General features: G+C 36.6%; 1 long non-coding RNA gene across 1 annotated transcript in view; it reads right to left on the bottom strand.

Annotated features, from left to right (window-relative positions):
* Positions 1–17152: 17152 nt before the first annotated feature.
* The window catches only part of LOC125960954 (uncharacterized), a 265018-nt gene continuing 259129 nt past the window's right edge, over positions 17153–23041 (bottom strand). Inside the window, exon 2 of the long non-coding RNA XR_007471153.1 lies at positions 17153–17198. This is a non-coding gene — a long non-coding RNA (uncharacterized LOC125960954). The remainder of the gene's footprint in view (positions 17199–23041) is intronic.

The raw sequence follows: 23041 nt of genomic DNA, 5'->3' as shown, positions 1-23041 counted from the left end.
CATAAACAAGACAAAAAGACAACCCTCAGAATGGGAGAAAATATTTGCAAATGAAGCAACTGACAAAGGATTAATCTCCAAAATTTACAAGCAGCCCATGTAGCTCAATATCAATAAAACAAGCAACCCTATCCAAAAATGGTCAGAAGACCTAAACAGACATTTTTCCAAAGAAGATATACAGATTGCCAACAAACACATGGAAGGATGCTCAACATCACTAATCATTAGAGAAATGCAAATCAAAACTACAATGAAGTATCACCTCACACTGGTCAGAATGGCCATCATCAAACAATCTACAAACAATAAATGCTGGAGAGGGTGTGGAGAAAAGGGAACCCTCTTGCACTGTTGGTGGGAATGTAAACTGATACCACCACCTAGGAGAACAGTATGGAGGTTCCTTAACAAATTAAAAATAGAACTGCCATACAACCCAGCAATCCCACTACTGGGCATATACCCTGACAAAATCATAATTCCAAAAGTGTCACGTACCACAGTGTTCATTGCAGCTATATTTACAATAGCCAGGATATGGAAGCAACCTAAATGTCCATCGGCAGACGAATGGATAAAGAAGATGTTGCACATATATACAATGGAATATTTCCCAGCCATAAAAAGAAATGAAATTGATTTATTTGTAGTGAGGTGGATGGACCTAGAGTCTGTCATACAGAGTGAAGTCATTCAGAAAAAGAAATACCGTATGCTAACACATAAATATGGAATCCAAAAAAAAATGTCGTACTGAAGAACCTAGGGGCAGGACAGGAATAAAGACGCGGAGAATGGACTTGAGGACATGGGAAGGGGGAAGGGTAAGCTGGGACGAAGTGAGAGAGTGGCATTGACATATATGTACTACGAAATGTAAAATAGATAGCTAGTGGGAAGCAGCCACATAGCACAGGGAGATCAGCTCGGTGCTGTGTGATCACCTACAGGGGTGGGATAGGGAGGGTGGAGATATGGGGATATATGTATATGTATAGCTGATTCACTTTGTTATAAAGCAGAATCTATCACACCATTGTAAAGAAATTATACTCCAATAAAGATGTTAAAAAAAAATAAGATTTACTAGAAGCAAAAGTGATGAGGAGTAGAGAAAAACTATGAAGAGAGAAGGTGGTTTCCTTCAGTGAAAGGGGTGAAGGCAGCATAAAATAGAGAAGGAATTGCAAATATGACGGGCATTCCTAGTTGAGGTTTATGGGCAACACAGAAATCTCAAAATGTAGAGTCAAGATGACCTAAGGAGCCCAAATGGATATCTTTCAAATCTTTTTTAAATGTTAGTTTTAGATTTACAGAAAAATTGAAAACATAGCACAGAAGTAGCACCATATACTCCTTAACCAATTTCCCCTATTTTTAACATCTTGCATTAGTCTGATATATTTGTTAAAATCAATGAACTGATATTGATACATTATTATGAGTTAAAGTTGACCCTTTATTCAGATTTCCTTAATATTTAAGTAATGTCCTTTTTCTGTTCCAGGATCCCATCCACGATATTATAGTTCATTAAGTTATCATGTCACCTTAGGCTCCTTTTGGCTGTCAGGCTTGTTTTTTATGGCCTTCACAGTTTTGAGTAGTACTTGTAGAATGTCCCTCTATTGGAATTTGGTGTTTCTGTTATGATTAAACTGTAGTTATGGGTTTTGGGGAAGAAGATTACAGAGAGGAAGTACTATTTTCATCACATATCAAGGATGCTTACTAATCACTGCTGATGCTGACCCTGATCACCTGCCTAAGGCAGTGTTTGTCAGGTTTTTCTACTGCAAAGTCATTATTTTTTCTCCCTCTTTTCCTACTGTATGAATTAGAAGGAAGGAAGTATGTGTAGCTTAAACTTAAGGAATTGGGAGTGATGTTCCCCCTCTTTGAGGATGAATTATCTACAGAAATTTTTTGAAATACTTATATATGGGAGATGTGATTTCTCCCGCACTTACTTATGTATTCAATAATTTATTTTTATTGCTTTTTAAAATGCACATTTCTGATGTGTCATAAGACTATTCCACTAAAATAATTTTAGCAAGCAATAGTTGTTATTTTTGTAGAGAAACTTACGTATTTTAAGAAATTTGAATTTGGGTCCATGTTAAAATTTTTTCTACATTATATTATTTTTTCAAGCATGTAGAAATAATTTATTTATACCAGTATGGACTTATGGGTATTTACTTTACTCTTTGGGTTATAATCCAAAACTACTTTATTTTGTTGCTCAAATTGTCCTAGCTCTGGCTACTAAGACCTCCTTTAGTTTGACTCCTGTGCCCTTTCGGCACATCTAATTTTTTTTTAGCACTTTCTTACTTTTTCATACTACAAGATGCTGCAGTATCATCTAACATAGATATTGCCTCAGTCCCAGAATGAGACCTTTTTCTGAGGAGCCCTGGTTTCTTTAAATGGAGAATGGTATTGGGAACAAAGATCTGGGTATTAGCTGTGCTCATTGCTAATGGGGTGTGGTTGCTTTTAGGTCTTCTCAGCTGACTGAAAAAGAGACTATATGGATATATATAACCATCTGTATATACACATATCCATAAATACATATATATATGTTTATTTATATATATGTAACATCTATATGTTAAGCTAAATATGAGTTAATACTGATTTCTCTAATTCTAATTCATACCAACTAGATTATTCTAGCTTTTTCCCCTTGCTTATCCATAAATTCAAACTCTAACAGTGAGAAACCTTACCCCCACCATCAACCATCTCTTTAATTAACTGTTCAGTTGCAGTATACATGTGTACAGGTATCAGAATTGTGAAGGCATAGCCCATGGAAATCAAGTACTGTTCCTTATGCCTTGAGTCTTTCAGATTCCACTCATTTCCAAAGGTACTTAGTTCAACACCTTAGAACAACCTTCAGTACCATTGTTTCATATATTCATAAAGTACTTAGATACTTTTGTCACAGTCTGCATTTCTTTATAGAATCCCCCAGAGTCCTAAATGATTGTTTGAATTTTACATACATTAAGGTTCCTTTTTACTGCTTTAAATTCTATGGGTTTTGGCAAATGCATAATGTCATGTGTCCATCATTCCAGTATCATGTAGAATAGTTTACTGCTCTAAAATCTCCCTGTGCTTCACCTATTCAACTCTCTTTCCCTCTCCCCTTCCCCAAATCCTGACAGTCAGAATTTTTTTAATGGTTCTATGGCTTTGACTTTTTCAGATTGTCATATAATTGGAATCCTACAGTATCTAGTCTTTTCAGGACGACTTTTCTCACTTATCCATATGCATTTAAGATCCCTTTATGTCTTTTTAATTAAAAAATTATTTTTACATCTTTTTATATACTACTATTCCAGTACATGAATGTACCACAGTTTGTTATCCATTCATCTATTGAAAGGCATCTTAGTTGTTTCCTGGTTTTGGTAACTATAAATATAGCTGCTATAAATATTCACATGCAGGTTTTTGTATGAACATAGGTTTTCAGATGAATGGGGAAAATGCAGGATAGTGGTTGCTATATCTTATGGTAACTCTATATTTAGCTCCATAGTAATCTATAAACTATCCCCCAAAGTGGCCTTCCCCATTTTGTATTACCACAAAAGGTTTGTGTTGCATCCTCACCAGCATTTGGTTTGTCTTTTCTTTTTTTAAGCGTTTCCGAGGGTTGTGTAGTAATACCTCATTTCTGTTTTAATTTGCAATTTCCAAATGAAAATTATGTTGAGCATCTGCATTTTTTATTATGCTTATTTTCCATTTCTGTATCTTCTTTGGTTAAGTGGTTAGTCAGATCTTTTGGCCATTTTTAATTGAATTATTTCCCCAATTTTGTTCTTTTCCAGCAGTGTGAAATTTCAATTTTGTTTTAATTCCAGGTCTTTTGCCTTTCCATGTAAGTTTTTGTTACTATTATTGGGGGTATTGCTACTGTTATTACTTTAAACACATACTTATCTATTAGTTCAACTAAGAATAAGTAAATTAAAATATTTAATTTTACCTTCATTTATTCTATTTTTGTATCTCTTCCTTTTTTATGTAAATGTTCTGACCACATGACTTTTTTCTCCCTAAAGAAATTCTTTCAGCATTTCTAATGGGGCAGTTCTGCTGGTAATAAATACTCTGGGTTTTTTTGTTTTGTTTTGTTGTCAGAGTATTTCTTCTTCATTTTTGAAGGGTAATTTCAATGGGTACAGTATTGTAGGGTTTTTGCCCTGCAACGTTCTAATATATATTCCACTCTTCTCTCTTCTTGATTCCAAGGTTTCTGATGAGAAGTCTGATTAATTCTTTTTATTTTTTTATTCCTCTATAGTAAGGTTTATTTTTCCTTGTATTTGGTTTTCTGCAACTTGAATATCATACGACTAATTGTAATTTTTTAAAGTGTATTTACTGGTTGGTGTGCTCTAATATTACTGGATCTGTGGTTTTGTACAACTCAACAATTTTGGAAAATTCTCAACTTTTTAAATTTTCCTCCCCTATCTCCTTCTTCTATTTGGGTATTTCTACTATACATACTTTACCATCCAAACTTGCACCATAGTTTTGGGCTATTATGTTCTGTTCTGTTTTTGTTTTGTTTTGATTTTAGATTCTTCTTCCTCAATTTTAGTTTGGGAAGTTTCTATTGACATATTTTCTTGGTCACTGATTCTTTCCTCAGCCATTTCCCATCTAGTGAAGAGCCCATCAAAGGCATATTCCATTTCTGTTGCACTGGTTTTGATTTCTAGCCTTTCCTTTTGATTCTGTCATAGGGTTTCCATTTCTGTTTACTTTACGCAACCTTTTTTTCATGTTGTCTACTTTTTCCATTAGAACCATATCTGAGTATGGGTCTGACACTTGCTTTGTCTCTTCAGACTGATTTGTTTGTTTTTTTCTTGCTTTTTTCCAATGCTTTGAATACTTTTGCTGTTGCTCAAGCCAGGCATGATGTATTGAGTAATAGGAACTGGGGTAAATGGCCTATAGTGTGAGGTTTTATGGTAATCTGGCTAGGAGCTTTTCTTTGTTCACCTTTGCTGGAGTTACAATTGTCAGAGAGTTCAAAATTTGTATTGTTCTTGCTGTATTTGGGTTTTCCTAAGAACTCTTCCTTAAATAAAGTCTGTACCTTCCAGTTCTTTCAGCTGATATTTACTGTTTTTATAGTGATGTCCTGTTTTTGTGGTGGTAAAGTATGGTGGAGTGAAAACATTCTATAATCTTACAATTAAATATTTGTCATTTAGTTGTCTTTTGTCCAGGGGCTATGAAATTCACAAGGTTTTTTAGCTCTCCCCTTTCCTCTTAGGTGATAAAGGAAAGCTAGATGTTGTTAGAGTTGTGTCAATGTTCCTTCCCTTGGTAAGATAAGGTTTTAATAAAGTCTTGCCTTTGGAGAATACGCCTTTCTTATGGAAAACACTCTAGAAATATTTGTAAATTGGTCATTTTCCCTTTCTCCTGCTGAAGTCCTGAAGGGATTTTTTTTTTTGATTCCTCATCATGAGACTCTTGTGGAGCTCCTGGAGGTTAAACTCATGAAAGTGTGGGCACCCCATAATACTGTGGTCCCTAGGAATTTCTCACTCTCACTGTACTCTATGCCTGGCCTCCAGCAATTCCTCACAATTACTACTTATTTCTTTCGACCAGTTTATGGCTCCAATGGCTCCTGTTCCCAGCCTGATTCTCTATATATTCACCCAGCTCTCCAGATTTCAGAGAAGTTGTTCGCCCTGCAACATTTTTTTCTCTAAACGAAATATTTAGCATACATATACAATGCACATCTCCTCAATCATACATAAAACTATTGGATGGTTACTTATTTTTCTTGAGGCAGAGACACAATTATCAAAGGCTCTGTATAAATTGGCCTAACTATACCACCTTATCTCACACCACTCTGTCTTACTTGCAATAATCTGGCAACTCAGATCTTTCATTTCATTCATGCCACACTTCCATAACTCAGGGCTTTTCTAAGTGCTGGCTCCTCACCTTCCAGGAATGTTGTTTCTCTCTCATACACACATAAACACATACAATTAATTATATTTTCATACTGTTTTCAGTTCCAAGCTAAGAGCTTTGCACAGAGTAGGTATTCAATTTATATATAATGACTGAATGAAAGGCATTTACAGCATTCAACATCTGTAACAGCATAGAGATGTGAGGTGCTCAATTGCATAACTCATGTCTTTTTTCTTTTTGATCTTTGAGATAGTTATCAGTATGCTGTTCTTAGGTTTTAAAAATATATTTGTTGAATAAATTATTTTATTGTAAATTTATATATCAAATTTATACTGATTGCCTACTCTGAGCCAAGCATTAAACTAGATGTTTTATCTTCATTATCTCATTTAATATTCCTACAGTATAAACAGATATTAACTACAGATAATAAAACTGGGTTCAAGAGGTTACATAAAGTGCCAAAGGTAACAGTGCTAGTAAAATAGTATTGAAACTTGTGTCTAAAAACAATTTTAACTGTATCTTATTGAGTACTGATTGCCTTATATTATAGTGGTCTTGTATATGTCAATATGCCCCATCACATGTGAAAACTGTCAGATTAGGAACTAAGTCTTACACACATTTGGATCTACACCTCCCCTCTAAGCAAGTGCAATTCAACAGTTTTATTCTCAAACATGTGGTATAAATGTTTCCACTTCTGTTATAATTTTTTCATTCTGGGATATTTATTGAGCCCCTAGTATGTGTCAGACACTTATCCAGCAGTAAGAATACAGCAATTACTAAAATAAATATGATCCCTACTCTCATGGAGTCTATAATCATTAGTGAGGGGCAAAAATCAAATTTTTATTAAAATAAGTATAGAAAACACATTTTTAGTATATAAAAAGAATGAAAAGACTATAAATAGAATTATAATTAAGAAAGAAAATAGCAATACCATTCTTCAGTGCATTGTTATTTCTAAATTGCAACTTATTTCATTTTCATGAATCTAATAAGATACTATCAGTAGAATGACTTAAACTATATACACTTGTGCTGGTGGATCTCTGAGATTGTTCTGAAATAAGCCAGTCAGCAATTGGATTGACAGTAAAATCCCATGGGACTTTGACAGTCACAGATACTGTGACTGAGACAGATACTGGATCTATATTTGCCTTTTCAAAAGTGAAGTTTGAGGTGGCTGAGACTCTGTGTATTTGCATTTTTGTAAACCCTACAACAAGAAGGTAGAGACCAGAATGACTGATCACTTACTAACACAGCCAGAGACTCTTTATCCAGAACTCCAAGTGTCCAAGAGTAACCTAGAAAATAAAAGACAAAGACGAAACAGATTTACAGTCATTTGGGAAATTCTTTTATATTCTGATGTAAAGAGATTTCACACAGAAGAGTAATTTGACCTCTCAAACTCATCTTAAAACAGCACATTTGGCACAAGTATGTATGAAACAGAGGAACCACTTCTCCCCAAAGTATAACAGGAAGTGAGGGCTTAAGTAGATCTTTTCTGGAGTTGTATATTCTGTATGAAATGGTTATAAAGATTTCAATTGTCTCAAACTTTAACAAGCTCAATTCAGCAGGAATCTAAATCCCTGTGAGATTAATAAGGGGCTGGAGAAGAGAAGTAGATGGGGTACAAAGAAGGTAGTGAACTAGCAGTAATAGCCTTAATGATTAAATGGGTTAGTGAATGAAGTAAAAGGAAATGCACATGTGGAAGCCATTCAACCATTTAAGATCCCTACAGTGAATTAAAATTCGGAAGAAACATAATGAGCTAAGGTATATAACGTGCTTTCATAATTTATTCTATTCATTTATTACATGGAATTTCTGTAACTTTATTACATGTCAACAACTATCATGAGCATTTCATGCAACTATTACATAGCTATTATATAATTTCTGGTAGCTATTATAATTTATCCTCTGGGAATGAATCTATCCATAATATTAAGAGAATGTATCCATCCATTCAGCTATTCTGCTGTTCACAATTCTACTTAGTGTACAGGTATTTACATGGGTCCAGTCACATAAATGAGCATCCTCAGAAACAGAATGCAGAGGATAGCACTTGCCCTCTCTCTCTTACTGTTTCTCTCTACTTCCCCCTTCTCTTCTCTCATATTCATTTTGCTAAGTTGTAAGATAACCTTTTTGGTAGTTGCTTTAGAAGGATGCATGGGAAATTAATATTCTGAGCATATAATGATTCCCTGGCGATTTCCCATCTAATTTTGAAAAGTGCTTTAACTACATAAGATTAAGAAAGCATTATTCAACAAATTATTACCTTAGGTCATCCATTAGTTCATTTACTCATTTATTTAGTCTTTCATTCAACAATCATTTATTATCTACCAAATTCCAAGAACTCTACCAGGTAGAAGGACATCATTTCTTTCCCTAATTCTATGAGTAGTGATCAGTCACTCATAAAATAGTTTAAATATGTTTCCCAAACATTCTTAATAACATCCTTAGTAGTAACTAAACTGGAGAATTATATTAGTTTTCATCTTAAAATTCATCCTAGAATATTGGTATTTGGGAGGTAATTCAGAGAGGAAGAGACTAATATAATTTAATTTGGGGAAAATCATATTTGTGTCAATAAAACCAGACCAATTATTGATTATTTACCTAATCACATTAAATTCTAACTCAGGATTTTCTATATTTCTGTGAATTATTCTTCTTCACTTCACACTAAATCTTTCCTGTATTATGATTTCAAATAATATATGGTATAATAGGGGTCATACATTTTCATGGAAAGAGAAATGAACTTAGTTTCAATATCAGGTCCTGTTGCAAATCAACTTCCCTCCATTACCTCAGCTTTCTAGCTGATTAAACTAAGGGGAAAAGTTGATGATAGTTCTTATAGTTCTTTCCAGAACTAAACTTCCATAACTTTAAGAATATTTAACTTAAATAGTGTTCAGGCATTGAAAATTCATTTGTTCCCCAATCTGTATATCATTATAGATTCATAGGGAGTTTCAGAAAACTTAATTAGTCACTGAAATAAAAGCAATTATAGTTGAAATGTGTAATCATTGAAGCTTCTAAGATTCATTTGCAGCAAACTGAAATACTCATCCCTTTCTTTAATCAACAAACTTAGCTAATAGGCTCTAAAGCCACATGCAAATGTAAAGAAAAGAATACATATTTCAATTAATACTTTGATAAATACTAGATCAACACTCAACAATTGAATGCTCAAAGGAAGCATGGACTTAGAAGCTGGAGAATAGAGAAATTTCCTGGATAATGGGGATACTACTTCAGAAGCCCTTTAAATACTGCATTGAAGTATGTTTTTCACATGCATTTTAATTATGTGGTACCCTGGTTTTCTGGAACCAGACTAAATGATTATATTTTGCATGTGTAAAATATCTGTACAGATGTTAAAGTGCTTTTCTTCACATAATCTTAATTTGCTTTTCATGATTCGCTTTTCATGTGAAAAATCATAGTAAGCCACAGCTCTTCAGCAATTAAAATGCCTTGGTTATTATACATGCCTATTTCATATTATAGTCACAAAACTTATAGTAAGGGCAACAATATCATAGTCATTTCTCTGATGAGGAAACTGAGATGTTGAAGAGTTAAATTCCTTGTTCAAAGTGATGCAATTAGTAGGAGGTAGAGCCAAGAATCAAACCCCCTTCTGTCATGTGCTTAACAACCATGTTACATTGCAGGAAGGCAGTCATTTGTAAGAAATAATACAGGTCAATATGAGTTGTAATTCATATTGCCACAGAATTTTAAAACATTATTTACAGTTGAGGCAGTAGAGACTCAGAAGTCTGAGGATCACATAAAACATTTCTGTTGGGGCTAGGATTGGTTCTGGTACCTTTTGATTATAAACTCATTGCTATTTCTAGTGTACCATATTTGTCTTCATTATATCCCATAAAAAAAGGTAGGGCTCTAAGACCTCACCTAAATAGTCTACCAATATTCTCCATCCCTTCTGCCTAACATACTGGCTTGTGCTCTTCACAAGCTAGATACTTCCCTCTCAAAACTACTCTCAAGTGGGCCCACCTACCTCTGTTCCATTAACCAAACCAGCTCCCAAGCGAAGTTCTGTTGGAGACTATAGTTTCTACGTTACAATAAATAAGTTCCCTCAGATTCATACTCTGCAAACATATCTATTTTAATTAAAATGTTTATATTTCCATCCTTGCACTTAGAATAGAGTGATTGGCGTATCACATTGGTCCATTGAGAAAGCTTCTGTAAGACCTTTTGTGATATAAACTTGGAAATCACAATTGCTTAACTGAGAGCTCAGGCTTTCACAGCTGAGTTAAACCTGTAAGTACTTGCAGTTTCAGAAGCCAAATTTTCCATCCAAAGATCACTTCTGTGAGAACTGTTTTTTTTACTGCTGAATCATCAATCACCAGTGCTTACAACAGTGCTTGCCACAGAGCAGGTGCATAATAAATATTTGTTGAATGAATGAACAAATGATGTATTTTAAACAGCCCTCACTTCCATCATCCCTTTCTTCACTTTCAATAAAAGTAGTATAAACCCCGGGCTTCCCTGGTGGCACAGTGGCTGAGAGTCCGCCTGCCGATGCAGGGGACACAGGCTCGTGCCCCGGTCTGGGAAGATCCCACATGCCGCGGAGCGGCTAGGCCCGTGAGCCATGGCCGCTGAGCCTGCGCGTCTGGAGCCTGTGCTCCGCAACGGGAGAGGCCACAACAGTGAGAGGCCTGTGTACCGCAAAAAAAAAAAAAAAAAAAAAAAAAGTAGTATAAACCCCAAAATGGGGAACACTACCTGTCCTATGGAAGTTTCTGTTACAGGTCTTTATATATAAACCTAAGTTTCTTAAACTATCTTCAATAACAGATGAATAATGAAGTATCCATTTCCTGAAATAATCACAGCAGGGTCAGCACCACCTTGTGTTAGCTTTTCAGTTTTGGAGGTATATACACAGTTGTTGATGACACAAAAGTAATCTGCTTGCTTGAGTCAGCAGATTACTATAGTTTCAAGAGGCTCTTCTCTAAGATTTCTGTACTGAAGAACTATGAAAACTGGGTGAATAATGGGTTTTGCTGATTACTACTTTGATTTTGCTGTGATTTTAAGATAAAGATTATTTTCTATAAAATGCTAGTAGATTCGATTCCTAGATTAGTTTTAGATAGTCCTGGAGAAAATAACTATTAGGGTAACCCAGAACATTGGAAATGGATTCACAGAAGCAGAGGTGTGATTTAACTGGCTTAATTTTTACATTTCTATTGTGAATTTCTTCTCTAAGTTCCAAGCAATTCTGGCCTTTTATATGAGACATAAAAAAAACATATTCACCAGAAGAAGCATATTTCTTAAGGCAACATTAGCTGCTTCAACATACTAACCCCCAGACGTCTCAAAATAGAGAATTTTATGTTTTGATCATATGAAGTCCAAATACAGCGATTGTTCCTGCTCCGTTTTTTAAGTGGTTCTAAGTGAGGAATCAGAGACACAGATTTATTTTAACTTAAAGCTTCCACAGTGGCCATGTTCATCAATATTAAGTGAGGAAAAGACCATGAGAAATTAGGTACAGGATGTTTTAATGAGCCCAGTCTCCCAGTTTGGATGAGGTGTCACTACTTCTCCTAACATCCCATTGGCCAGAAGTTGGAAACATGGCCACAGCTAACTAACGTGAAAGAAAGCTGAAAAATGTAGTACTGCTGTATTTCCAGGAGGAAAAATAAATTACCTTGTAAAAGAGTTAGGCAATATAGTCTTAATACATAAATGATATTTCCTAATACTTGATTCTGATACTCTGTACTTTTTGCATAATCTTGCTTGCTTTCTTAACTTCCAAACTTCTCTCCTTACCTCCCTTCTCCATTGGCTCTCTTCTTTTATTCCTTTATTCATTGAGATAATTAACAAATATCTTGTGACCAAATTTCTACCAAATGAGTGGAAGCCCCACAATTTCTATGTAGGAAGGATAGGGGGAATTGATTTTGTTGGAAGAGAGACCTAGTAATTTTCTAGAAGTCTCAAATATTTTATTTACTCAATTATGTTTGTTAGATTATACCTTTATTTGAAGTAAACTGGAGGAATTGGAGGGACATGATGACAGTTTTGGAGGTGAAAAATTGTGCTATTTTTCCTCCAGTTTCCCAGTAAGACATGCTGTAGGGATGAGTAGCTTCCATGCCATTTTAGCTGCATACTAGTTTTCACAGTCTCTATCTATAGAAAGGCTTTCTTTATTTTGGAATCATTGAGCTCTATTGCTCTTTCCTACCATCAGCATTTGACACATATTTAAAATCTAGAACATGAAATGTGAAAAAAATTGACCTGTTTCTTGCTTCTATGTCCTTATCACATGCAGCAAAGCATGCATGTTTTAATTCAAGGAAGATGCCAGGTATTTGTTAAGTTTTGAAGAAGTATTTATTTCAATAAGGCTTGAATAAAAGGAGAACATTCTATCTTTATTTTCAGTGTGCTCATAAAAAGGTAAATACCCAGCTAGCTATGATTTTGAATGTCATTGAGAGACATCTGGCAAATATATATATATATATTACTAATTATGATGATAGTCTAAAAATTGTAAAACACGTTTAATAATTGTATACATATCACATGTCCCACAAATAAAACATATCATTTCTACCTGGTAGGCACCAGTGACTTTAAAATAATGGTACTTTTTTTTTGTTTTGCGGTACGCGGGCCTCTCACTGCTGTGGCCTCTCCCGTTGCGGAGCACAGGCTCCAGACGCGCAGGCTCAGCAGCCATGGCTCATGGGCCGAGCCGCTCCACGGCATGCAGGATCCTCCCGGACCGGGGCACGAACCCGTGTCCCCTGCATCGGCAGGCGGACTCTCAACCACTGCGCCACCAGGGAAGCCCCTAAAATGATGGTACTTTTAAGTTACTGATGACAAAGGGTTATAGTTCCATATAGAAGAATAATTATTTCCCTGAATAACAGATCATATATGAGCTTTTCTTCTTTTGGATAGTTGAGAAACTACTATCTAATGAATGACTGACTGATATTATTTCATGACAGTATTTTTGACACTAGGGCTAATACAAAGGAGTATATAAAATCACTGATTTCCTCAAATATCTGTAATATAGTTACAAAAATATGCCATTACACCAAAACAGACACACATACAGAGTTAAACTAATACAGTATTCTAAGAGCTTAATTCATGAAATAGGCTGTCTGAACAATGGGGATACATCAGTGGACTTGTTTGAAATAATTGGAAAAGTCTTCAGACGAAAAAAAAATCTTTAATTAGTCTTAAAGGATAACTAGCATATTAGAGTTCTCTAGAAAAACAGAACTGATACGATTTATATACAGGGAGAGGTTTATTACAAGGAATTGGCTCGTGCAATTACAGAGGCTGAGAAGTCCCATGATCTGCTATCTGCAGGCTGGAATCCCAGAAAAGTCAATGCGGTAATTCTGACTGACTGAGCCCAAAGGACTTAAAATCAGTATCACCATGGTAGGGAGAAGACTGACATCTCACCTCAAGTAATCAGGCAAGAAGGGACAAATTCCTCCCTCCTCTGCTTTTGTTCTACTCAGGCCCGCAATGGATTAAATGCTACCCACCCTCCTTGAGGAGAGCCATCTATTTTACTGAAGACACAGATTCAAATGTTAATCTTATCCGGAAACACTTTCACAGACACACTCAGAAACAGTGTTTAATCTGGGCATCCCATGGCCAGTCAAGTTAACACATAAAATTAACCATCACTAGTGATTGGTTTATCAGAGTGAAGAGAGGATGGTATCTTAGATGAGAGGTAAAATTTGAGTAAAAAGGCAGCTCTGTGAAGGCTTTAAGTAAGTTTGGAGGATGCATTATTCTAGATTGTTTTGGTTACAAAGGGCAAACAACAAACTTTAACATAAGCAGAGAAGTGCTTCACATAATTAAGAATTCTGAGGCACTGCTGAATCCAGGGACTCAAATGAGGTCAGGGGTCTGTCTGTATTTCCATTTCTGGGCTCTGATTCTTTACGTATACTGATTTAATTCTCAGATGGACTATTTCTAAACAGCAGAAAATATGGCTGCTGTCAGTCCCAGGTCTAGATTTCCCTTACAGATTCCCTCCAATACAGTCATCTCTCAGTATCGGTGGGGGATTGCTTCCAGAACCTCCCCAGGTACCAAAATCCACAGATACTCAAGTTTCTTATATAAAATGGTGCAGTACAGTTGGTCTACCCTGTCCGTGGATACCAAGGGCCCACTGTATATAACAACTTTCAAAAGACCGAGCTACTCTTCTTGAAAGCACATGTACTAATCATCTGCTGCTACATAACAAATTACTCCAAAGTTCGATGGCATAAAACAGCAAACAATTATTTTCTCACAGTTTCTATGGACTAGGAATCTGGGAGCACACATTAGGCTCCTCTTGTTCAGGTCTCTCATAAGGCTGCAATATAGGAGTCAACAGGGCCTGAAGTCATCTCAAGGCTTGGGTTGTGGAGGATGTACTTCCAAGTTCACTCACATAGTTTTCAGCAGACTACTGGCCCTTGTTAACTTACAGTCTTGGTCTCAGACTTGCCCATGGGTCTCTCCACAGGATTATGCACAACATGATAGCTTGCTTCCTCCCAAGGGAGGGTGGGGATAGGGGGAAGAGAAAGGGGGGGGGGAGGGAGAGGGAGAGGGAGAGAGAGAGAGAGAGAGAGAGAGAGAGAGAGAGAGGGACACCAAGACAGAAATAATAATCCTTTTGTTACTTGATTTTGGAAGTGACATACCATGACCTCTACCCTATTCTAGTCATTAGAAGAAAGTCAGTGTCAGTAAGTCCGGGCAGAGGATGATACAGGATCTGGATACTGGGAGGTGGGGATCATTGGTGGTCATCTTTGAGACTGCTTAACACAATCACTGAAATAGTCACTGTGATCTAAGAGATAAAATAGTCTGCCATGGACCAGACTATGAGTTCATCCTTCATGCCTTGAGTGGGGAGAGACCTACATGAATCACATGGAATAGGCTCTTCACCAAAAAGAGGGTTGCTTTTATCAAAAGAGGGAAAGGATTCCTGCAGAGACAAAAGCAACTAATATTCAATTCGCAGGACACTGAATTGATGGACTATCTTGCTGGGGGAAGTGTTTGTCTCTGAGAAGCCTGGGCAATTACAGAAAAAATTTGTGTTGCATGATCTTAGTATTTTTACTTTATCTCTTAAGTAATCACATTGTATTTGTGTGGCTCCTGTGTTTGCAGAACAGTGATGCTACAAAAACTGTGTAATGGAAGATTGATCTGGCAGTGGAAGCAGAATAGATTGCTACAGATATCAAATGAAGGCAACTGAGTTAGGGGGCTACTGCAGGGATATGTGTGAGAAAATAAGTGCCTGACAAGACTTGTTGACTGTGAAATAAAACTTTAGAGACATACCTAAGAAAATGTGAAGTAAGAATTGATACAACTTGTTAAAGATTTGATGAAAGATTTGGAGAGGTAAAATGTATTAGAAGAGGGACTCCAAGGAAAATGGTCTATCAGAACCAAGTGTTCTCTACTGAAGCAGAGAGGATTTAAAATTTTTTTTCCTCATTATTTCTCTCCTGAGCCTGAATATTCACAATGTAAGAAGGCTCTGTATTTTCATAAACTTATTCTATTTTCATTTATACTTTCAGTGTATTATTCTAATATATGCAGCTTTCCCTCCATATTCAGGGCTAAACTAGCTTCTGCTCTTTATATGCAAATATTTTGTGACTAGGAATCTTTAAGTATTACATCAGACTTAGGTATAAAAGGAATGGAAAGTCAGGAAATTTGAGTGATTTTTAAAAAATGTTAAGACACTGGGGAGGCAATATCTCAACGCTTGAGTTTTTGTTATGTGGATTATGTTGACAAAAGAGTGAAATCTGGAGAATATTGAACTAATAAATTATTTAACTGATACAAAAAATATTTACAGAATACCTACTCTGTGCCAAGCTCTGTGCTAGGTGCTGGGGATAAAATTGTGAGCAAAAACCTCTGTCATTTTGGAACTTCCAGTCTGGTGCTGTGGGGAGGATAAGTTTTACATGTAACAAATAACAACCAAAATAAATATAAAATTATAACACTGATAATTGTGACAAGAGCTAGGATTATGAGACTTGACATTGAAGAGAAATCAAGAAAGTTTCTTTGAGAAGTGATACATTTCTAAAACCTGAAAGATTTTAAAGCATTAAGTAGGCTAAGAAAGAGGGGTACTGCAATCTGACAACAGAAATAATGCATGTAAAGTTTCTACATCTGGAGAAAGCATGGCATGGTAGAAAAACTGAAAGATGACCAGTAGAGCAGAAGTGCAAAGAGTGAGTAAGAGTGTGATGCAAGATGAAGGAGCAAGTAAAGGACAAAAATGGCTGAACATTACAGTTCATATTAAGGATTTTAGTCTTTAATGAAAAACGTACAGTAATGAGAAATATTGAAGTAGTTCAGGGTGTGATATCCTGAAATAGCTGCTGGCTGAGGACTAAAGAATGGGAAGGGGGAAGACAAATACAAATACTTCTATTTCCCAAAAGTGGAAGACAGCTGAACTAATGAAGTCTCTGGCTACAAACACTACATACCATACTTTGCATAACATATATCTACAGCAATGACAAGAATGCAATACATATCTACATTTGTTAAATAAAAGGGAAGTGTTCAGTTTCCATTAATGAAGTGAGCTCTGAAAGAGTACCTTCAGAAAAGACACTGAATTTGCTCTTGGGGTTAGATCCAGAGTTCTTGGTTGGTTCCACTCAAAATGAGGGCTTTTATATTAACAGATATGCTAGGTAAAGAAAGGAGGACAAAAAAAGGATATTATGTATGAACTTACCCCCTATAAGACCCAATACCATCAATGTAAAAGGACAGAAAATTCACCTATTTGCCCAGAAAGATGACAAACATCTATTCTGAAGACTCCAGGTTAAATGAAAGGAGAATAAAAGCCCAGAAGACTCAAAATTAAGGGCTTGCACTTAGAGTGGATTTAGGCATCACTTTTTACATTATTCTTTTTTTTTTTTTGCTGTACGCGGGCCTCTCACTGCTGTGGCCTCTCCCGTTGCGGAGCACAGGCTCCGGACGCGCAGGCTCAGCGGCCACGGCCCACGGGCCTAGCCGCTCCGCGGCACGTGGGATCCTCCCGGACCGGGACACGAACCCGCGTCCCCTGCATCGGCAGGCGGACTCCCAACCACTGCGCCACCAGGGAAGCCCTTTACATTATTCTTGAGGTTCTGGAATAGGCAAACTCAGAAAATAATTTTAAAATTATCTGGACTGGTGATATCCCAGTGCACTTGACAAAGCAAAAGAAAACTTCATTGGTATGGAAAAAACTCACTAACAGGCCCTACGTTCATGACAGTCATACAGGAAAAATGAAGTCGTTCTACAGATAGGTTCAGAATAAAAAGCAAATTAAGAAACAAAGGAGGATGCTATCTAATATGAGCAAGAAGTCAGCTTTGCAAAAACTATTTAGTAGCACCTGCCATCAGGTCTTCACTGATGTTGCTGGCTTACTCCACTGCTAATGCAACTGATGTTTCTGATAGCCTACAATGTCAACATCTCATGAAAACTTTTGATAATGAGAAACTTTAGATATAACATCTTGCCCTATGACTTGGACATATTTTTAAAGTTCCTGACTCACAGGAAAATCTGAAATAAACACAGTTCTACACTTGTAAATATGCAACTCCACTGATCCTGATTAATTGTCTTTGAAATAAACTTGGCAACTTTTGTTCTTTTCCCTCCAAAAACATCTTTCTCAGGAAATTCTTTGACCCTTCAGTTAAACAGATTCCTATTAGGCCTGTTTTACTAGTGCACCAGACATATCTGGACATACTGACATTCTGATGTACAAACAGGTTAGACCCACATTGTGCTCCTGCTGCAAAATAATACACTTTCCACTGTATGGGGTTATTATTGGGTTCAAATGGGTGAAATGTATGAAAGACTATCAATCATGTATACTATGTGGAATTATTTAATTTGTCCATTTTATTTTAGTGCTTTACAAAGCTAATCCATCTTTCTAATACCAGAAAGGACAGGGGTACTATTAAGGGCAGGGAGCTACTCAGCTTATAAACTACTGGCCAATATTGAAAGAGAGATTCAAGATTTCAAACTTCAATTACTTACTCTAATAGTTATCAAATAGCTTGAGACTCTCCATTTAACCGATGATAAATATGCTCAAAAAAGTGCTTTATACCTTAGCTATCCTCTCATAAATCAGGAATAAAATGGATATGGGTATTATGACAGTCATCTATTTGGGCTACAGGGGTGCCAAAACTACCAAACAATTCTGTACAAAATACTTTCAACTGAGTAATTTTGAGTTGTCCATATTTCAGAAGTTTTTCTGTAAGCTATGTGTCAATACCTGAATGGACCATGGTTGCATTCACTGCTTCCATTTACTGTGTAATAATTTGGATGGCAATGGATAGACTGGTTTGAGGCTTCTACTTCTTTGGCAGTGCAGTATGCATGACTGCTTTCTTGAATGGCAATCACAAACTGTTCAAAAAGGGCAATACAAAACCAGCTTTCCGATTTCAAAAACTGAGGTCAGTTTGACATTTAAAGACCACACGCTTGGACTTCCCTGGTGGTGAAGTGGTTAAGAATCTACCTGCCAATGCAGGGAACACAGTTTCAAGCCCTGGTCCGGGAAGATCCCACATGCCGCGGAGCAAATAAGCCCGTGCACCACAACTACTGAGCCTGTGCTCTAGAGCCCACAAGGCGCAACTGCTGAGCCCATGTGCCACAACTACTGAAGCCCATGTGCACAGAGCACGTGCTCCGCAACAAAGAGAAGCCCACGCACCACAACAATGAGTAGCCCCCACTCACCAACTAGAGAACTAGAGAAACCGCAATGAGAAGCCCGCACACCACAACAAAGAGTAGCCCCCACTCACCAACTAGAGAACTAGAGAAAGCCCACGCGCAGCAACGAAGACCCAATGCAGCCAAAAATGAATAAAATAATTTAAAATATAAATAAATAAAGACAGTGGACTTGTTGATGGTGTGTCTGCATACCTTTGCATGATTTTAAATGCTAAATAAGTTTTTAAGCAAACAAAAGTCGAGCAAAAATAATATTTTCTGCTTGACTGAAGAGGATGATGATGGTTTATACTTTCATTATTCTAGAAATTAAAGATTTGCTTAATTAAGATGAGATGGTAGGAAAAAAAAACAAAATAACATTTAAAAAAATCTCAGCACTATGAAAGTACAGAAAACTTGAGGTCATTTTGTGTTTCATTTCCACTGAATGTACTCAGTTCTGGAAACCATCTCTGTATTATTGTATCTTTAAAACTGGGGGCTTTAAAAATAAGCATTTAAACAAGACCTCTCTCCCTCAGTCATTCCTCTACTCACCTCTGTCTCTACCTAGCTACCCTCATTTATGTTAAATGTTTTGCTGGTATGACACATACTACCCCCATAGATGGTTTCTCAGTACTAATACTTCTGATTGTTCCAGTTATTTCCTTCTTTGAAGTGTGTAATGCCTCAGTAGATTAGCTGATCATCAGCAAAGTGGCATTAGCTCTGTTGGTGCCTTGGTCTACCTAGAAATTTTATGTAAGAAACTGAGTTTAAAAATTTAATTATATAAAATAAAGGCTCACACTATTATGAAACAACCCCACAAGATTTTAATCAGTTTGTAGTGTCACCAAGAAAAGAATGAAGTTAAGATAACAAGCAGTCTATAACTGAACTAAGGAAGTCCCATTTGATCACCATCAATTACTTCCTAATCATTTCTCTCCTTTCTACTCATGCTACCCAGAGGAGATGAGATCTTTGCAGAGGAAGGGGGATAAACAATGTTTATCTGAAATCCTGCTATGTTATTTACCATAAGTTTAATTGTTTTGGTATTTTTTTGCCTTTAATAAGCTAAAGTAGCAGTGCAAAAAGTATGAGCTAAAAATCCTACCTATACAAGTAAGAAAGAACATAATTTTAGGGAGACAGGGAGTTATTCTTACAAACTGAGCTGACCTGCTGACTTGCATTACAAAGCAGCTATATTAAATTGCACTTCCCTAATGTTTGCACTGAATTACAACTACAAATATTTGGGTTCCAGTTCTACACATTACAAATTAGCTTGGGTTAAGTCACTTAATCACTCTAGCAACTGACATAATGTACACATTTAATCTGCAAATAGGAGGTTGCAGTGAATGAGTTCTAAAGTTCTTCATAGCTCAGTAAAATAATATTTCAAGATTTAAAAAAGCAAATATTCTAATACAACTGGTATTAAAACCAATCTCTCTCAAGTTTGAGAGTCCACTTTATTTTCAGAAAGTCAGATGACCATAATAATATAACTTCTTTCATGTGCATTACAGAAATACGATTGGGATTGACTCCAAGCCTCTGCCCAACTGCTGTTGTCATATAGAGGCTTGTTCTGTCAGGTGGGCAGGAGTTGTTCCAGGGGAAAGAGTCAGATGTTACCCCTACATTCCATATTCTTCTGGCTCCATGTTTCCTGATCAGGAGTATACAATTGGAACAAATGAATTGGGACATTCTTGGAATCTCTGCCACTGTCTTGGAAGTGCCATCCATCCATAAGACAGAATTATCCTTACTGATACTAAGTAAAATATGTATTAGCAAGTAGGGCCAAACAGAACACACACACACACACACACACATATATGCATACATATATATATATATATATAAAATGCAAACAAAAATATATATGTAGATAGGGCCAAATAGCAGTGTTCCTAGACAGAGGTGAATTTGTAATTAGATCCCCAAACTCTAGGCCAGCTAGCTGTGACTCTGGTCATTTCATTATCTTTGTAATTAAGGTACCCTGCATTATGAATATTGGTTCCCATTGTCACCAGATGATAGGTCTTTATCTGTTTGGAGATGTACAAACTTTTTTTTTTTTTTTTTTTGCAGTACGCGGGCCTCTCACTGTTGTGGCCTCTCCCGTTGCGGAGCACAGGCTCCGGGCGTGCAGGCTCAGTGGCCATGGCTCACGGGCCCAGCCGCTCCGCGGCATGTGGGATCCTCCCGGACCGGGGCACGAACCCGTGTCCCCTGCACCGGCAGGCGGACTCCCAACCACCGCGCCACCAGGGAAGCCCGGAGATGTACAAACTTTTTTTCAAGGAACATAAGTTTGATTTAAATCTTGCCAAGGATGACAAGATTTAGTGTGCTATAACAAAACCGTTATTTATTTAACCAAATTTTTTTTTAAATGCAGCCTACTGAAACATGCAATGTTTTGTAGAATCAGAATGCTTTGTTTCATTAAGGAGTTCTGCATAGGATTCTTTCTCTGGTTCTCGCTTTCCTTTTACTGCCTCTAGTCTTGGCTCAAGCACACCTGCAGCTCTCCAAGCAACAACAATTTGGAGCTTACATGAGAATTACCTATCACTAGCTACACAGGGTAATTCATTTTTGTAAGAAGCAGTATCAAAAAGCTTTCAGATAAGTATCGGTCAAGGCATGGTCTGGTATACCATGTACCTCAAAATTACCTGAGAAGCTTCTTATAATTTTGATTTCCTGTAACTGCTGATACAAAAACTATGGGTAGAGGCAAGAAAATGTTTATTCTAAACATGTTACCCACTATCTCTATTGCAAGTGAAGTTGATAACTACTCATTAGAGGGAAAAAAATCTGATTTAAACTTTTTTCTGTGTGTAGATTGTTCATACTGTGATTTTTACCTACTGAATTTCAATTTTGAACACTAGAAAATTCCCTACCCTGATCTCTGTACTATGTTATAATTTTCACTTATTTTCTAGGGTACAGACATTTTAATGTTTCAGGTCAAAAAATAACTATCAAAGTGATTTTTGTTTTTGTTTTTGCTTTTGCGGTACGCGGGCCTCTCACTGTTGTGGCCTCTCCCGTTGCGGAGCACAGGCTCCGGACGCGCAGGCCCAGCGGCCATGGCTCACGGGCCCAGCCACTCCGCGGCACGTGGGATCTTCCCAGACCAGGGCACGAACCCGTGTCCCCTGCATTGGCAGGCGGACTCTCAACCACTGCGCCACCAGGGAAGCCCTCAAAGTGATTTTTAAACAACTACATTTATTCTGTAAGAAATTGTGTTAAATTAAAAATTACAAAATGTTGTTAGAAATAATGTCCTTGGTTAAAAATATATATATATATACAAGTAAAATCTAAAAGAAATGAGTACAACTCTATAATGTTAAATGAGAATTAGAAATAGCAGTATGAACTCATTTTTATTTATTTTTAAATGCATATTTCATAATTTTGAGTACCAAAAAGAAAAGATTACTGGGAAGCAATTGCCAGTAATGATATGTACTCTAATCATGTATATATTTTTTGTCATTAAGTTTCCTTTTCAAATGAAAGAACTAGAGCTCCTTGGAAAAAATGGTTGAATTAGGGTCTGAGGCAGGAAACATAAGATGGGCATTAGCAGAACATTATTTTTCGTGACAGAAAACAAAGAAACGAAGAAACAAAAAAAACGAAAGACTAATGGTTGTAACAAAAAGGCATGCTGCACATCTGAAAAGGATCCCACAGGGCAGGGCAAAGATGTGATAATTTCAGCAACAAACAAAAAACAAAGTATGCAACTGATTGAGACATATAGATTATCTGAAAGTCCATGATTTCACAATGATTTTCAAAAAACAAACAAAAAAAATTTGTCACTATTGAAAATAGCTACTTCACCAAATACTGACTCTGAAAATTGAGAAATTAAAGGAAAAGAATTAAGCCTTTACTTTGATTTGCCTGATCCAACTGTCTGTAAGGACAACTAGAAGGCCACGATTGAGTAAATAGGCTTTACTACATT

This window comes from Orcinus orca, chromosome 14 (assembly GCF_937001465.1).
Source record: "Orcinus orca chromosome 14, mOrcOrc1.1, whole genome shotgun sequence".
Taxonomy (NCBI): domain Eukaryota; kingdom Metazoa; phylum Chordata; class Mammalia; order Artiodactyla; family Delphinidae; genus Orcinus; species Orcinus orca.
This window is presented reverse-complemented; position numbering and strand designations above follow the sequence as displayed.